Source organism: Sinohyriopsis cumingii, chromosome 4 (assembly GCF_028554795.1).
Source record: "Sinohyriopsis cumingii isolate HCF-2022 chromosome 4, ASM2855479v2, whole genome shotgun sequence".
NCBI lineage: Eukaryota > Metazoa > Mollusca > Bivalvia > Unionida > Unionidae > Sinohyriopsis > Sinohyriopsis cumingii.
Window position 1 is genome coordinate 70,652,723 of NC_142964.1, and position 16,561 is coordinate 70,669,283.

Consider the following 16,561-nt stretch of genomic DNA (forward strand, 5'->3'; position numbering starts at 1 on the left):
CACTACTAGGTTATTTATTTCCCCGTTAAGGTCTTCAACGCTGGGAGCTTCTTCGATATCAGTGATAAATTCAACTACTTCCTCGCCGTCTTCACTCAGCGCTTTTGCACTCTCATTAAAATCTTTTATAACATTATAGCATCGCTGATCATCTACAGATGGTGCTACCAAATACAGCTTATCCCACTTCATCCACTTCATTATCATGTTCAACAGCAGTTGCGTTTTACCCGATCCTGACGGTCCTATGATGATCATTCTGATAGAGTTTGGTAGCACTGAATTATGTTTGATTGGCTCCTTTCTTCGCGTCGCAGAAAAATCTGTAATTTCCATTTGTATATAAGGAATAATAATTATGGATCTATATTGTGTGAAGTGTAAGGCACGAACCCCTACAAACGACATAACAACCATTACAACAAAAAATAACAGACAAGCACTTTCTGGTACGTGTACGCGATGTGGCACAAAAAAATTTAGATTTCAAAAAAAAAGCTTAGCGGAGGTGACATCGCAGCCACCCTCGGACGACTTCCAGGTACCCCTTGGGCAAAGTATCCCGGAGAAAAGCATCTCCCAGGATACAATTACTGCGGTCCAGGGACCCGACTAGATATCAGACTTGATGAACAGTCTAAACCAAAACCGGGAGAGTATCCGATAAACGCTATCGACGCAGCGTGTCACATACATGATGTTGCTTATCGAAGTAAAGATCTACAAGACAGGCATATCGCGGATGTGAAATTAATTCATGCACTAAGCGCCATAAAAAATAAATCATTTAAGGAGTCACTCGCTAATTGGTTAATAAGATCAGCGATGAAATCTAAATTAGCATTAGGCGCTGGATAATTAATAACAATGGAAGCGATTTATTATTCCCCAATCGGATACTGGAGAGGTAACTCAGCAATTAATAAACTCGCCAACGCGGCATCAGTAACACGCGAGGTTGCCAAAAATTGGCTGTCAAAACAAGCAATATGGCAAATCTACTTACCACCACCTCGACAAATCAACTTTGCACATTTTGATGTTAGTGTGCCCAATGAAGTTCATCAGGCTGACATACTATTCCTGCCTCATGATACTGTCCGTAGAAAAACATACAAATACGCGCTAACAGTAGTTGATGTTGCTAGTAGATACAAAGAAGCAGAACCGTTAGCGACTAAAACAGCGTCCGAAGTCGCCTCTGCGTTTAAACGAATTTATCAACGAGGACCTCTAAACTGGCCACGATTATTACAAGTTGATCCTGGCAAGGAATTTCAGGGCGCGGTGTCATCACTGACAAAGCAGCATAACGTTACCATACGACGAGGACATACTGAAATTCATCGGGATCAGGCAATTGTTGAGCGATTTAATAGAACACTCGCTGAGAGATTATTCGGATACCAGTACGCGAGGGAATTCATTTACGATACGAGATCTCGTGAATGGGTTGCAAGACTGCCAAACGTGATAGCCGCGCTGAATAATGAAATTACCAGAACAACAAACATGAGACCTGTAAATGCAATCACAAAAAAATATATACCCGGCGTCGAACGTGGACATATTTCAACGCAGCCAGGGACGCTAGCGTTCCCACTGCTGGGTAATGTCACCGTTAGGTATTTATACGAACCAGGCGAACTAGAAGGAGGAAAAAAAAGAGCAACCGATCCCACATGGAGTGTTACTACACATAAGATATCCAGCATAACAAGATCAACTGGGAGAAACGCAATCTACAGATTAGATTCGACTGCTCCTCAGCGTGGATTCACACGCGAGCAACTTCAGGTGATTCCCACGGATACACAATTACCACCCCGATCACTGAAGTGATTCGCACTAAAGTGATCCGCACTAAAGTGATTCAATCATTTTAAATAACTGCAGCAACACCTCTGCGTCGGTTACACTCAAGACAGGTCAACATCACATTTTCACGTGTATGACCACGACTGCTATCTATTTTATCTACGGTAAATTGTCTTGGGTCGTTTTTCGAATACTGCCACAGCAATAAACAATTACAACTCGCACAGTGATTATTCTGCTGTTGTTGTAATTGTATAATGAGTGTTTCGTCGAGATCAAACTCTCTACCATTTTTTTTGTCGCTCTGTTTGTAACCGGCTAATTTCTTTCTTATTGTATCATCAGCGTTTGATCTGTTGATGCTGTCGTTGATAACATCATCTAATACAATTCTTTGTAACTGAGCTATCCTTCTTACTCTTGACACGGCTAAATAAACTAAATTTGACCACTCGATGCGATCATCAACAATCCAAACTGTTGTATCTGAAATAGTTAGTCCCTGCGAACTGTGGATGGTCATAGCGTATCCTAGCGTCCACGGGGATTTGCTCATTTTCAGTGCCTGTTCGACAGCATCAACATCAACTGTGACAATATCATTCAATACTAAATTCTGTTTCTCCACCCCCGACGCAGTCAGGCGCCCTGGAATATCAACGTCAATATTCTGCAATCGCGTATCAGCTGGTCTATAACACAACGGCACTGCCAGCATGGGAAATTTCTTCTGATGTAACTGAAATAACCGCTGCTGAAGTGTGTCCCTGACTATCTTTCTACTTGCCACAATTAAATCACCTGGTTTCCACGTTTCCCAAAAGTCGCTCAGCGAAGTCTCTGGAATTATTTTACGCATTATCTCACACTGGACTTTATTGGTTTGTAGCCTGATCAACGCCTTAAACTCTTTCAGCGTTTCATCGAGTGATCTGTGATCGTTAGTTATTTCCTCATAATAATCTACAAAAGTTTTCAGCCACTCGTGTGGAGATTCACCTGTAAATGGGGGTGGTTGACCATGATCGCCGCACATCACCACTGCGGTATTTTTCTTTAGCAACCAATCCAGAAACTGTTTTAATATATCTAACGGCACAGTGTCTATCTCATCCCAGATTATTTTCTCGGGAATATATTTCGTACCCATTCGTTCAGGTGTCCACGTGCCGCCGCTGTATTTGAAAAAACTGTGATACGTGCACGCGTTAACATCCCGTTGCCTCATCTCCCTGGCAAGTCTGTGTGTGGGAGTCAGCACGACCAAGTCAGAACCGCGAAATAATTCAATCGCCCGAGTTGTCTTACCAGAACCACCAGGCCCGTTCAGATAAACTGTTTTGTGTCTTGTAACAGGATCGTGCACCGGCGGCAACAACGAAGTTGTCCCCGACGAAGACATTTCTGCGCTGCGATACTCATCCTTGATTTCAACGTCAGCTGATTCACAATATCCTTGTAACATTTCATTCTTTATTCTCCACGAGCCCCACGATGGATCATCCGATATAACATTATCCAACAGCGCTGAGTGTTTTTTATCGATATAAAATGAATCCGTTGCAACTCTCACTGCGATAACAGGGAATCTATTAATCATCGACAACAAATTTATGGATACATAAGCTAGCATCGAAGATCTCAAATGTGTGTACTGAGATGATTCTCCGTCGATATAACTAAAAACAGTCCCTAGTTTTTCCCCGTTTGACAGAAACACATCTTCGCGGTTACAGAACATGTTGTTCGCGGCTGCATCAGCGACAACAAGATCCAATTCAGTCTTGTCCATGATTAATCGACTGTGATGTTGTTTATGATCATACGCTCCACCTTGAGTGAATTTCCCTATTATTCTTCGTCCTAGATCTTTTGCTGTGCTTTCATCATTTCCAAGTTTGCTTTTAAGTACTTCAGGAGCTTTCTTGATGATAGCGTCGATAGAAGTTTCTGGATGTTCTCGTGACCAATCTTCGATGACTTCTTCTAACGTAACCCGCGTTGGAGTTGGCAACCAAACTTCGGTTTGACGACAATAACATATAATCGCTTCGCTGACCGTCAGCGACAACAGTATTCGACTGTCAAGCATGTATCGCAATAACACTATCGGTGCCCATCGCTTCTCAACGAAATGTCTGCCAAACCAAACATAACACACAGGATGTAAATCCTTAGCGAATTTAAACGACGACACACAAGCAAATCCTGTCAGGTCAAAATCAGGTAATGGTCCGTTTACAGCAACTCTTGTCATCGAGTTTGTAACGTGGCCAAACCGTTTAAAATATTCGCTGCATTCTCCACGCCCAAGGAAACTTCCTGGATAACACGCCGTCATGTCGACGGATATCATACCGCGGTGATCATATCGAGTATTCCACAAACCGCCGTGTCCGTATTCAACACAGCTCTGTTGGATATCCGCAAGAAAACTTTTCGGAGTTGGTCTCCATGAATTTCGTTCCCGGGCTACATGTGCGGCAACACCGGGGACAGTAAAACAGTGTGTCAGTAACGTATCAATGTCCGTCGCATGATATTTTTCTGCGAGTTTTTTCATTTCGTGCTGTAACGCCATTGTTCTGTATATTTCCCCGTCGGGTCTCACAAACTGATCATATTCTCCATCTTCGCTACTTCTGAATAACCACACAGACACCGGATCGGTTTTACTTATCTGATAAATAAAATCAAACATGGAGTGCCTCGCACTCTCCCCGCTAGCGGTTCCGTTTTGCAATTCCGGATAATACTTCACAACACGGTCTCGCGGGAATATCCTAACCGAGTCAGTCCAGGCGTGACTGTTATGATCGATAATAGTTATTGGTGCTCCACGGGAATCATATTTACACGCATACAATACCTCACCGGTTAACGATGAAACCGTTATAGGAAATTTTAGTAATCGCTCTAGCTCAGCAACATCATTTATTGACGCTCCTTTATCCGCTACTCGTGTCGCCCACGCTGTTATTTTAGTTTGTCTTAGCGGTGTTAGGCCGTTTCCTCGCATTGCATTTTTAAAATGTTCCATTACTCGCTCAGCTACACAATTCATCCTTGACTCTGTCAACGGCGACACCTTCATCGGTTTGAGTTTATCAACGCGTGGTTTCTTCATCGGATAAATTCCATAAATGACTGCGGTCACAGGATACGCTCTGGCATAATATGGTATATCAATCCCAACAAGTACTCCCGGGTTTGAGTCTTTACTTAACAGAACGGTTTTCCCCCGCCTGGCATCAAGAACAGGGTCTAGTTTGTCTCTGATAATCCACGTTTCGTCGTCTTTAACAATAAATTTTATCTGTATGAAATATCTTCTATCGTCGAGATACCCAATTATGTTACGCGCGATTGTATCGTTCATGGTAGCATCAATGATACGGCCACGAGCGATGCTAGCATCGCCAAAAACTCCTTGAGTTTCGGGGATAATTTTATACGAAGACCACGTGTGTGCGGCACCATCACGACGAAACTCTTCCTTGGCATTCTTGATAACACCAAGCAGTTCCTTTAACTTTCTTCGTCGTGGATCAGCAGTTAACCGGTCAAGATCGAATCGAGAACCTGATACGGGTTTTATTCTTGATAGTCTTTCAAATTCCTCCATATTATAATTAAGACAAGTATTTAAATAGGCAAAAATATTATATATAATGAACCAGTGCAAGTGGATCAAACTAAATTCATCAGCGCCGTGTAGCAAACCATGCAGACACGAATACTGTGGACAACATGCTCAACAGGTCCGCGGCGGTAGTTTAGGACCGATGCCGTGTATCAGATGCGGTGTTGGAGTACGAGGAAAAACGCAATTATGTTCAGCGTGTGGTGGAAAACGCTATCGAGAACTAAAACGGTATTATGATAAAAAATATCCAAACTGTGATAACACTCTCTCCGAGTATGATTACATAAATAAGTTTTCAGGCAAATTATGAATTAGACAAATGATTTTGCTTATAGTATAATGAGTCAAGAATTCGTCCCACATCCAACTATTCCAAATTATGAAGCGTCACGAGATGGCACGGTGCGACACTGCACGCGAAGACGACCAGTTGGTGGAGCTGATAATTGTGGTTATCTAAGATTTACTGCCACGTGCTCAAAGAGGTATTTATGTCATCGTTTCGTCTATGAATGTTTCTTTGGAGTGATCCCTAAGGGTTTTGTCATTGATCACATTAACGGTAACATACTTGATAACTCTATAAACAATCTTCGCGTGGTCACTCAGCGCAGGAACTGCCTACTGGGTAACACAGGGCGTTGTAAAACAGTTGCAAGAAGAGCTATCAAATCCACGAACACAATTACAGGTGAAGAAATTGTATTCCAGTCAATAAACGCCGCCAGTAAGCATTTCGATATTTGTCCACCTGCTGTACAGCATGTCGCAGATGGGATCTACAAAACAGCATTTTCCAAGAAGCTCAAACAGAAGATTTCATTCTGTTATATAACTCCGCCGATGTTGTAACCCAGATAGAACTCTTCGAGTTTACAAAAAAAAACAAAAGCATGAGCGATGTTGACATCGCCAGAAACGTTAACGTTTCTCTCTGGAAATGCAAAGCATCGCTCATGCAAAGAATTTCCTGAGAAACGCTAGCGTTTTCACGCATTTAAAAATATGAAAATATATAATAATATGAATCACGAAAATATAAATACCATACTTGTTGAAATTAAAAAATTACAACATCGTGGTTTTAATATTTTACTAGACACTGAAACAATTATGTCAGATTTTGAATCCTTGAATGAGCTATCAACGAAGAAGAACAATCTCCCTGCCAGATATAGGTTCATTAAGGGTTTGCAAGATCGCATTTACAAATCACTTGCCACGATAACGTCCAATCAGGTATCTGAATTTATTCCACTATGTCGTGCAGTTGAGAAGATTCGTCTTGAATTGTCACACGAGTATGAGACTCGAAAATTAATTAACACCAGGGTGAGACTGTTGCGAGGTTATATAAAGGACGCGGAAATGCCTGCTAGTATTTGTGACCCCGAAGAAGTGTGAAAGTGACAGCGTACTTGACATTTCCCGGGTAAAAAAAAAGTGTATTATTTTTTTTTTGCGTGAGCGATGCTAGCACGAGAAATGCTTTGCATGAGAAGTCCCTTGGACTTCCCCAGAGAGAACTCGAAGAGTTACGCTAGCGTTTCCAATTTCAGATTTTCAGGATTTGCTCGAGCGCTTCAGCATCAATACAACAATGAGAATAGTTCATAATCTGTTCTCGTTGACACCAAGCTGTGATCATATGATTTTGCTGTAACTGCGCCAATTGTGACCGAGTCAACAAGAAGTCTTCGTCGCCGTACACGTCAACGATTATTCGAACGGGGAAATACTGTTCCGGTGTCTGTCCAAATGCGGTTTTTATTGCGTGGTGAAGAATTTGCTTATCATGAATATGAACTCGTGCGTGAATGTATTCGCACATTATACACAACTGTTTTTTTTTAAATGCGTGGAAACTCTTCGAGTTTCAGGACTTCACTAGTAAGTGTACCGAGACAGTCTCGCCACGCAGGTCCAACAAATTCCCCCGTTGGTCGGCAAGTTTGAAATTTATCGTTGACAACCACGGATTATTACACCGTAGATAGACAGGATTGATTGGTTCTTGCACAATCAGAAAACCAGGGGGGTCTTTTGGTGTGAACGTGTACAGGATAAACCCCTGTTGGGCCGTAGTATTATCTGATGCGCTGTAGCTACCGTCGATGACGTCACATACAAGATTGACCGCGATAACATCTGTGATCGAAACGATCCCGGGTGAGATGTGTCTGCCATCGGCGGATGTACTGTTGTCGTGCTTGAGAATAACAGGTTGTGGTTTTGTTCGCGTGTACGCGGCAAGAATATCTTCGAAAGATTTCGCGACAAGATCAGAGACCGATTTTCTCAGCGTGTGCGCGTTATATCCAGGAAGTGTAAATTCTGAAATCTTCTCCACGGGAATACCAAATTGGGATGCAAAATTCGATCTTTTTTCGTTTCCGTAATCGCCCTTGAGATTCAGTAGATTCTGAATTATTTTTTGATTTATAATTTCCATCGCGGATGCGAGTTTGTTTAGTTTTTCTATGGCTGTGATAATTTTATCGCGTGAACTTGTTAAATCAGAAATATAATCTTGAAAATATACTCGCAGGAGTTCTAGCTGTTGTTTATGTGCTTGTTTGATCGGATTAAAAAAATGAGCTTCTATATCTTCTGGCTGGTATTGACGGTATTCCCCGCCCGTGAAAGCTGCCTCTATTATATCTACGGGAATTCTAGGTGATGTTGAAAACCAGGCTTCTCCGGATATTAATTTATCTGCAAATAATAAATAATCCCCGACGAGGTCGTGTGGGTCTTTCTTAACGGTCTCGAAATCTGATTTTTGGGGTGGTGGTGGGCCCGGTTCAGGTTCGGGTCGTTTTTGTGGCCATCCTAATACTGTTCGAAGAGAGCTGCTATAAATATCCACGGCGTATCCCGGTGTTGAGATTTCAATGACCGCAGACAGCGTTGGTTCGTGCGCGGTCAAAGATATTTTGGCTTCCTTGCCGGTGATTCGTTTTATTTGGCGTTGTATCTCATTGTTGATTTCTTCGATCTGATAACTCCCAGTGGGTAGCGTAATTGTATCCCATTCAAGTTCACGTTGTGGGTCCGCGCTGGGTCTCCCGAACACTAACGAATTATTCGGCTGCAGATCACCAAATGATGCCGACCTGATATTGGGCCAGCTGTGATACACACTGAGCTTTGCCAACGCGATTTCACTCACTGGAATTGGAGTTCGAAAATTAATACCAAATTCTGGTTTAGTCGAGGACACTGAGATCATTGTGGTCCTTACCGGTGTTGTGTTTGTGACTATTTGTTGAAGCAGTTCTATTGACATTATTTATTTGTTTAGTTTTCAAATAGTCATTGTACGCATCTGACATTAGTTTGAATTCAGAATCTGATATCGACGCGGCGTCGCTACCTTGCACGTCTAACGATGATGATATCAGCGATGATAATTTCTGATATGCGGTCGTGGCTATATTTAATTTTGTCGTGTAATCGTGTAATTTTGTGTTAGCGCACGAGGATATTTTTTTTACTATGATGTTGAAAACTCCCCCCGCGGTAGTGGCCGTACAAACAGAGATCGTGGCCGCGACTGCAATTACCGGAGTGACCGCTGATAGTATTACTCCCGCGGATGCAACAACGGCAGATACTGAATAAACCATAATGTCTAGCACTGTTATGCGTCTGCGGTATTTTTTTACTTTTTGACTGGTTACTTCGATGACAGTTTTTAACTCAGATTGCCACTCACGGACTTGATTATACCGATATTGTTGAGCATCTGGAAATCCTTCGAATTTCAACGTTGACATTTATTTAAAAATCGCTGGCGATTTCAATTACTGGTAATTTTCAATTACGTAACCAATTGAGGCGTTGCAGCGACGAATTCCAAACACCACCAGTAAGATGTTGATGTTAATTCCTTGTCGTCGGCTACAAGCATAAATATTTCTTCGGTTCCGCTGTTTAGTATTACAGTGCAAACCGGGGAATACCTATCGGTGGAGGGTCTCCAAGGATATGTTGTGAAGATTTCAAATTTAGCGGCTGAAAACACAGACAACCTGTAAACACCGGTGGCTGTTGCTGTATATTTGATAGTGTTATTTTGTTGTGACCATGTTGCGAATCCCGATGATACCGTGAATACGATGTTGGTGATATGCCCGGGAGTAACTCCAGTGGGAACTTTAATCAAACTGGTTTTGTTAACGATATCAGGAATACCCGATACGATATCCTGCTGTGTTTGTTTGATCGTGTTAATGTTGGTCTTGATATCAGCGAGGTTTACACCGACGACTGGAGGAGTCCCAAAGAACTTATCCACGGACTCATCAGTTTTTGCGAAGTTTCTTTGGAGTCTTTTAAACCCGTTCACGTGAACATCATACTCTGACCGCAGCGTATTTAGTTTACCGTTGACGATGTCCACATATTGTTTGTTTGACGCATCCTGGTCGGATTCGGGATTCGCTAACGCGGTTATTTTGTTGCCGCTCATGCTGAGTTCGCCGGTCATTACGTCGCCGGCTTTTATTACTCTGTCGATGATTAGGCCAGCAACGTGTTGGTACTGCGCGTCGACGTATTGTTTGTTTGCGGCATCTTCGAGACCTTCCGGATTTTTTAGAACGGTTATTTTGTTGCCGTTCATGCTGAGTTCGCCGGTCATTACGTCGCCGGTTTTTTTCACACATTTATCAACACCTTTATCAATACTGTCTTTGATGCTTGCGATTGATATATTCGAGTCCTTGATCCGGCCGTGGTCACTAAATGCAACGAAGTTATCCTTGGTAGCTCCCATAACTCTGCGAATTATATCATTCCACTTAATGTTGCTCGTTCTTAGTTTTCCTTGCTTGTCTTGGAAAATAGCAACTTCATCTGGGTCAACTCCGGCTAGATTCAAAAGATTATCGACTTCATCTCGGGTCGCATATTTTGAGAGATCAGCATCTGTGCTTGGTTTACCTCTTCGTGTGAAAGGTCTTCCGTAAATATCCACCATTATTCTTATTGCTGTTTTTCAAATGCTAGCATTGGATGCGGTATATTCATACACTACTTTATGAGGAGGAGTTGCTGGATTTCTTGAGATTGCATCAAGAACTTTTAAAACCTCGTTTCCGCAAATGGGCGGATCAACTAATGTTTGTGTTGGTAACGTCGACTGCCACACTGGAACATTAAAAAATCTGCTGACATACTTGAGAAACTCAACTGGCGGTGCTAGCCCGTACGAATCGAAATAGATAATTCCACGTGGATCGATCGCGTAAGCAACCCAGTGTGTTCCAGGACCGTCTTTGTTGTCGAGATTGATAATGCCAGTTTCTGGATTATTCGGTTGTTGCGGTAATTGATCTCGCATAAATACTCCTCTGAAATGTTTTATGTGCAATTTTTTAACAGCATCGAGTAAATCAAAATTGCTCATTGGAAACACTTTGTGTTTCAGCGTTAGAAATTTTTTGGATACCATGATGCGGGAGTTCCCGGTAGTCTTAGACCGCGTCCCTTTTTTTTCTTATACCCTTTTCCCGTTGCCTTTTTTAGTGCCATTCCAGCTGCGGTTCCAACTGCACCAAGTGCTGCTGCCTTTGCTACGGCTGGTGCTGCCGCGGCAATCAACGCCGGTATTGCTGCGAGAAGAGGAAATATTCCACCGGTTTTAGTCATGTCCTTGATAGCTGCAGCAGAGAAATTAAGTCGGACACCGGTTTTTGCTGTTAGTGCCTTATTAAAATGTTTAATCTGAGTATTAGTCAACGACAGCTTGTTTGGACCACCAGTAATCTGATCTCGTTTTAGTGTTATTGATGTCCCGCACGTGCTTGCGTTCTTCGATTGCAATTTCTTTGTCTGACCGGAAGTCAAGGTGACATTAACGTGACTGTATGACATTATATTTCAGAAACTAATCTAATTGTTACATGTTTTTGGAAAACATCACATGTTTTCTACGGGAGCGTCAATAACTCTCATTCGACCACCAACACCTTCAAGCAACATTGCCTTATCGGAGAGTATAACCGCGACAGCTCTAAAACCAGCAGGCGGGCCGAGGGGAAACTCACCTACACGAGCTTTGAAGTGTATATCAACGACAGATTGTCTGGTTAGATCCAAATGTTCCAGCGAAAAGTAATAAATCGGATACAGCGTTGTAAAATCCAGTTGTGATATCTGCAACCCGGTATCAATATTTTGATCACGTCCCATAAATGTCATCAAACGATGATACGCACGCGCGACCTGATTATTTTCAAAATCTATCACTATATCTTCGGATGGTTCTTGATGTCCGTTTATTCGCAGCGAAACTTCAGAGACACCAAGTTTGTCAAATATCATATGACTCTGTAGTTGGGAAGTCAACCTCGCATTTTGCTGGAGTGCAACAAAAATATGTCGCGGCGCTGATATTCCCTGTTGTGATGATATATGCCACGTAAACTGCCCGAGACCGGCACCTTGAATGGAATCTGTTGTTGTTGTTAACCACGATATCAGTGATTTACCGCCTGTGTCCATGAAAGTGAGTAGCCGTTGCTCTTCAGTGATCGATGGGGACATCACTGGCATCCACAAAGCAAGCTTGAATAATATTACTTTACCGCCAGCAACACCGTCTTCTCGCCAGATGGCGTCAACGTCATCACTTTTTCGGTTAAGTACAACTGTATGATTGGCTCCAAAAATAACCTTTCTGACATGTCTGCAAAATCCAAAGATGTGAGACAGTGGAATTGCGCATGAAAATCTCCTACGTTCACCTGATAACATTAATTTACGCGTAGCAAAACCTAAATTGTAATCTGGACTAGGCCTTAATACTGGAAATGCAGCACCTGGTCTAGCCGCAAATCCAGCCGGTTGCGGGTCTACAGCAGTGCCTTGTGCTGTTTGTACTTGAATAGCAGATCTGTGTTCAGGATGATCAGAATTATCCTTAGCGAACATCATAGTCGGACCAGCTGATCTAGTGTAATCATCTGAGTATCTCGCTAATCCCAGGATTGTTGTAGCAATGTCAACATTATCCTGAATTATTTCAATTTCTCTTCCGTCAATGCTGTATGAAGCACTTTTGAACAGCGCCATGATACCATTGTTAACAAAACCAACTCGAACATTAGCTCCGTATGCTGTATTAGCGGCAACATCTGTTACAAGTTCACCCGTGACTTCAAGAAATGCTTCAGCGGGCAGGAAATATCTACTTGTATCCTGTACTCGTAATTCAATTCGTCCGCGTTGATTAGGTACTGTTGCCTCATAAGAATAATACTGATAATCGCGCACGGACTCATCTTTTAGTGTTGGTGCATCCATGTCGAACGCTGGATCAGATATAGGTTTAAACATTTTATATAAAATTATTGTCTTCTAAAACGAAATCCGCTTCCTGATATCAGGCTTGTATTTATTTGTTCGGGTGTTTGGGTTACAAGCTCTGCAAGTTTTTGATTGGCGGCCTGATTTATTACTTTACTGACGTCCGCGGGCATAAGTTCAGTACTGGCCAGTTTCACCGGTGGTGGTTTTTTTAATCTACGAGTTAACCGTAACAGTCTATCCTTGATTGACGCGAATGCCTTCCCGGCGAGATCACCAACAGATCCAAGGGCTTTATCCTTGACAACATCAATAGCTTTCATCGACAATTGTTTTGCAATCGGTAAAACCTTAGGGGCTATTCTTGAAAACAAACCAGTAACTGTATCACCGAGACCATCTCCGTAGGTTGCTCTGTAGACTGGTAATCGCGAGTTCACTACGCGGACTGGTAACACGCTTGTGTCTAGGTTGAGAATTGTGCACGATCATTTTATTTAATTATTGTTTCTCTAACTAAATTTGCTAGTCGCTGTAGTAACCATCCGCGAGTTCATCAATGAGTCCCCGGTAAACGCCGATATCCATGATGCCACGCTGAAATAGTCTCTGACAGATACCTGCGGCTTCATTTATAATTTCCGGAGAGTTGTTTCCGGCACGTCTTCCTCCGATGAGAACTTCCAACCGTGATACGTCATTGATGATATTATCAGGACAAATAAAATTATTTCCCAGACCACTACCAGTAGCGGCTGGTGCGTCGTGAAATTCTTCCTCTGGAGATTGCGGCCGAAGTTGTGGCTGAGATGATGAAGGTTGTTTTTTCTGCTGCCGAGTTTGTTTCTGCTGCCGAGAAGAAGGTTGCTGTTGTTGCTGTTGTTGCAGAGGTGGAGGAAGTTGATACCCGGCGGGTTGTTTTTGTTCTATTTGTTTTTGTTTTGCTTGTTCTTCTTTTGCTTGTTTTACTAGTATCTTATGAAGGTTTGTTAAATCTTCATGAAAATTTATAAAATCTGGATCATCATCTCTAGCTTGCTTTTTGTTTGTATATATTCGATATATCCATTTGATAATATTAGCATCAGCTGCTTTTTCATGGGTGGGGGTTAAAATTTTAGTTTTATTATATAAACCGTGTAATACTTTTTTAGGTAATTCTTCCCTTTTAGTATTTTTAATTTCTTCGATAAAATCTTCCTTAAATCTTTTAATCAATTCTGCGGTTTCTTTTACTGATTTTGGTTTTTCTTCCCCAGCGGCGACGTCAGTACCTTCAGGTGGAGGTTGAGCCGCAGCGATATCAGTTGGAAGATCTCGTAAAATCTTCTTTGTCTGTTTAGTTCTTCTTGCTATTTTTTCAGCCTGCGTCGCAGTTTGTTTTGATACCGGAAGAAGATCTTCTTTGATGACAGTTGTAACTTTCTCAGTAGCTTTGGTCACGGGTTTAAATAATTCCTCCGCGGATTCTGCAAAGACTTCCCGTGCTTGCTGTCTTAGTTGTAATTTTTGTCTGACACTATCACGGATAGGAAGAAATTTCTGAATTGCTTCGAGACGTTCTCGAGCTAATCTAGTAGTAAGTGCTTCTCCGATATTTGCCATTATTTATTTGTCAATGATTTAATTCCGCTAACATAAAAATGTTTCCTTGGAAACTCGAAGATTTCTCACAGCGGGGGGGCCGATCATGGATTTTTCAATGACGGACCCCGCGAGCGATGCTAGCATCGCCAGGGAAACTGTTTTTGTGTGTTTGGCCCTCCTGTATTTGTGAAACTGTTTTTATCTATTTATCCTACTTTTAGTTTCGGTCTGTTCGCCCTCCCTGCTGCTCAAGATTTCCTGAACACATACTTACAATTATTTACATGTAACAAACATCTAAAATGAAATTAGAATACAAAAGTCAATATTTCATGCAGAACAATTCCAGTTACAAGATTAGAAAATCATTCTCATTCTCGCTTTCAAACTTGAACTTACCTGATATTTCTAATGTATGATTGGTCGATGTAAGCTAATCTGATATTAGAGCTTTGAAGTGAGTCATAAGTCAGCATGAGAATGGTTTCATAATCTTGAGGCCTTGTCTGGGAATATATTATTTTTTTTTAAAGAACTATATTATCTTGCAAACACAGTCAAAGAGAAAAAAGATAAATGAGTGTCTGACTTTCTGTCTTTAATACCAAAGTAACAAGAAGTCTGTGTTGGCCTGATATAGCTTTTTTTGTTCACATGGCCACCACTAATCCTTAATAACCACTTAAAACAGCAGTCAAAGTACTGTAGCTAAGTAACAATTAGGCCATATGTGTGAGCGTTTTAACATTATTTGCAAATCAAAGTATACAAAATATCTGATGGGTTGGAACTGATACTAATTTTTAAAATCTCTGGACAACTCCAGAGACATATTGATATTCATGACCCTTTATACCATCCTAAATATACTACTCAAAATAATCTCTAATATTCTTCTACCTTTGCTTTCCTTTACATGTCACTGGAGAATTTATATTAACATATGGAACATTATTAGAGGAATTAATGTGGTGCTTACCTTTTCAAAGCATTTTCTACTGACAGTGGAATAATATTCAAGGTTGATAACTATTATCAGGTATAATTATTTTCCTTTAAGTTTTTTCCCCTCCTTTGTCATATAAAAAATTGGGCATCAAATGCCAAAATACATTGTTATTAATTTTAGTAAAACCATATGTTTGTTACTATTATTAGCAATACAAGTTATATTTGGTAAATGAAAATAGACACTATGCCATAGGTACGAGGGACTGAAATCCCTTCAGCCAAAAATTAGAGACTTTACAGCCACAATACCCTTTGTTAAATTTGGTAAAATTCTATTAAGTTGTTTTTAGGAAGTTACTGCAAGTATTTTATCTATTCTTAGTAATGTGGCTGTATTTTTTTATTACCAAAAATGTAAAACAATGAAACTACCCTTTTTTATGCCAATTTCATAAAAATATTGGTGATTAGAAAATAACCTATTATACCATAAATAGTATGACATATATGTATTCATTAAAACTAAATTCCCACAATCCATCTGAGTCTTTTAAGAGTCAAAAGTGCACGATTCTTATACAAGAAAACTTTAACATAAATTTAGTGTGCACACATATCTTTCGCTTTTTGAAAATGGAAGTCAAACAAATCCATAACTGAGTAACATTAATTCTCTTATTCCAGTTTTAGTTCAAATTAATATAAGGTACTTAATAGTACTTGTCAAACAAGATTAAGTTCATATAATTATATTCATAATAATAAAAAAAAATCCTACAACATTTTCTAATACCTGAAAAATGTTCTAGAACAATGCAGGCAAGTTCCCTCTGTTCATATATTTATTTCTATAATCTGGCTATTTATCTGGAACATTTTTCACAATAATACCCAAAAAACAAGGTCAGACAAAACTTGGTAAAACAAAAGCTTTTTAAAAATTAAAAAATCAAGTTTCACAACAGCTGAATTTTACACCTGAATAGTTAAATGATACAGTATGATAGTAAAAAATTAATAATTACTCCATACCAGAATTCCCTCCCCCCACCATGTCAGTATACTCTGGTTTAGGTCAAATCAGATAATTCAAATCTATGCAAAAAAAATATCCAGTTTGTGATGCTGCATAAGATACTTCTATGAAGAGAGAGTTATTTGATCTTATTAAAATATGATGACAAAAAAGTTATTAAGAAACAACAATGAAAGAAATAAAGTGAAACGTCACGAACATTTGGAACG

General features: G+C 40.7%; 1 protein-coding gene across 6 annotated transcripts in view; it reads right to left on the reverse strand.

Annotated features, from left to right (window-relative positions):
* Window positions 1-16,561, reverse strand: part of LOC149801422 (tubulin polyglutamylase ttll6-like) — a 156,081-nt gene that overhangs the window by 13,240 nt on the left and 126,280 nt on the right. The gene's annotated exons all lie outside the window — the stretch shown is intronic.